Here is a 2,817-nt window from a genome sequence, read left to right as displayed (position 1 = left end):
GGGGAAGAGATGCTGCTGTCGAGGGCTCGCGGCCAGTGAGCAGACGCTGGGAATCGTGGCTGTCCACGCCTGGTCACAGCCAGCATGGCACGTCCTGTGGGGGCTGCCAGAGAGCATTTGCCAACGACGCTGCCACGATGTCCCTCCCTCCCTGCTTCTGCAGAGGGACCTCCCCTCCACGCAGCCCTCCCTCTGGAGCTGGGCCAGCCTGTGGCCACTTGACCAACAGGAGATGGAAGAAGCAACTCTGTGTCATTCCTGGCGTGTCCTCCACGGGCCCGACAGCTCCTGGTGGCTGCCTCCTGGGTCCAGGCCTCTCTGCTGGACTAGGAGGGCACTGGGCCTTGGCACGCGAGGAAGGAGCTGTCTCGGGCATCCGGCCCCAAGGACCCCCAGTGTGACCGCACCCAGGAGACCCCTGTGGCCACCCACAGAACTTAGAGAGAACATAACACATTGCTACCCTTACCACCCAGTTTCTGGGTAGCAATAGATAGTTAGAATGGGTGTGAAGCCAAACCAATTATTAACAACCTGTGAAGCTCGGTGCCCACAACATGCACACACGTGCAAAGCTTATCCTCACACTCATCCTGGTGGGTGGGTCTACCGCTTTCACTTTACGGCCGATGAGCCACTGGCCTGAGCTCACACCGCCAGGAAATGCAAGAGCCGGGGTTTTTCAGTGGAAAAACAAACAATGCTGTGAGCCCGCGCTCGTCCTCACTGCCTGAGAACGCCATCCATGCCCTACAGCCGAGGGCGAGGGCAGCCCTAGGCGGCAGGCCAGGGGCGGGCAGGTGGCCCTCCGACAGCCCGTCAGTCAGAATTGGGTGGCTCATCACAACGTGTGAAGATGCTCTGAGCATGAGATCGCACATATGTTAAATTAATTAGGACCACTAGTCCCCATCACTCACTGCTTCCCAGTCGTGTGTGGGATTACACTGCACATTCTGGTGCCGTACCTCCTGCATGTTGAGCAAGGCTCTGTCTGTCTCTCTCTGCCATCGTCCAGCCTTGTGCCTGGTGTGGATGACAGCTAATGCCTGTTGTGACTCATGTCCTCTCCTCTCTGCTGGGCGGTGATTATAGGTCGTGATGACCTGCCCCTGGCCACAGGGCATTGCCTCTTGCTGGAGACTGATGATGGTTTTATGTCCTGATTCCAATGGGAGTGGTGACGGCAGAAGCAGAAGTGGATTCTGAACCAGATTGTCCTCCAAAAGGGCACTTTCTCCCGGGGCAGAGGTCGCCTTCCTGAGCAGGGGCGTGGGGTGACACCATCATGGCAATCCCCAGCTCAGTCAGCATATCTGACTTTTACAACCACAGACCACGATGAGTAAGACAGAACATTCCACACACTCGAATGTTTCCAACAGTAGAAGCTGGAACCAAAAAATATCTTGTTGTCTGTGTCAAACAGGGTGAACTACAAACTGAAGACAGATGGCGAGTCTGAGAGAGAGTGACTCAAAATAAAATACAGATGGTAACTGGCTAAAAATCAGATTAACAAGGTATATTTTGACCTAGGGTTACAAATGTATGTTTTTTAAAAATCAGCACTGCCTTAGGGAATTATGGCACTTTAATACAAGGTTTTGTTATATTGAGTTGCAAACACCTGAGTTGTAAATAACCAGTCACACAAAAGAATTATATTTTCATTTTGAAAAGTAAATTTAATTTAATAAAAATTAAATTATATTTAATTTTGCAAATACCAAACTGGGTGAGTTCACAGCGCCCTCTGGTGGCAGCGTATAGAGCAACTTGATGTATTTTTTTCATCTGTGTTCTCTCCCGCCTTGATGTCCATGTGCAAAGGGCCCTCGTCCTTCCCTCCACAATTCACACCTGAGCCATTTTCTGCTGGACAATAGCATTCTCCTGGTTGTCCACACCCCATCCTCTCATGCAGAGTACCTGAACCGAGAGAAAGAAAAACAGCTTTGAATGAGTGACACCCAGAGAATCGGTGCGCTGGGCCCCGGAAGCCTTGAAATGCCCACGTCCCCTGGAGACGTCCCGTCTCAGATCCCCAGTCAGCACAGCTACTTCCTCTCCTCCCCTGAAAATAAGTTACCGTTTCGCTATCTACATTTTTTTCTTGTTTCAATACTAACATTGCGTTTATATCAGTTCCCACTTTTCACTGCATCACGGATCAAATACGTACTTGTAAGTTAGCTTAAGACTAAAACCACGTCTCCACATCAATTTTATAGGAACGGGTTTCAAAAGTCACTCTCCTCTTCTCAGGCCCGACGATCTGTGCCTTCCTCTGAAACCCCGCAGCTTTCGAAGCCAGGCTCCGGGTCTGCTGTCAGTTTCCATTCACTCTCCGTCTGCCCGGGAAGGTCTCCTCCAGCCGTCAGAAGCCCACCTGGGGAGATCCAGTTGTGTACTGTCTTGATCTACACTGTTCAAAGTCAAGAGAATTGTCCTTCCCAATTAGAGCAGCTCTCCAGGTGCGCCCAGCCCCCCGGCTCCGACTCGAGATGGCAGGATAAACTCCCACCGCCGTGGGAACCATTTGTCTGTCTGGGCTGTTTCTCACCGGCAATGCCAAGCACTCAGAAATTTCACAAGTGGCCTCTGAGGGAGTGCTTTGTTTTGTTTACCACGCTTATCACTCTGCAGGTAACTTTACCTTCGAGCTGATAGAGAGAGCTCTGCTTCTTGGTCCAGACATTTTTCCCTCCTAATATTTCGTTTTTTTTGGAAAGGCCCAGTAAAGTCCTTGCGCCTTTGAGCAGTCAGAGTGTAAGCACAGAGTGTCTTACGGCAGCTGCCAGCTTCCACTTCAAA

General features: G+C 51.2%; 1 long non-coding RNA gene across 1 annotated transcript; it reads right to left on the bottom strand.

Moving 5' to 3' along the window:
• Positions 1 to 1,667: 1,667 nt before the first annotated feature.
• On the bottom strand, positions 1,668 to 2,439 carry LOC138921688 (uncharacterized). Its single transcript, XR_011434478.1, has 2 exons — positions 2,186 to 2,439; positions 1,668 to 1,932 (listed from the first exon to the last, which is right to left on the bottom strand). It is a non-coding gene; the product is annotated as an uncharacterized lncRNA (long non-coding RNA).
• Between the last annotated feature and the right edge of the window lie 378 nt (positions 2,440 to 2,817).

Source organism: Equus caballus, chromosome 31 (genome assembly GCF_041296265.1).
Source record: "Equus caballus isolate H_3958 breed thoroughbred chromosome 31, TB-T2T, whole genome shotgun sequence".
Lineage (NCBI taxonomy): Eukaryota > Metazoa > Chordata > Mammalia > Perissodactyla > Equidae > Equus > Equus caballus.
The sequence above is the reverse complement of the archived record's forward strand: the minus strand, read 5'-3'. Positions and strand labels throughout refer to the sequence as shown.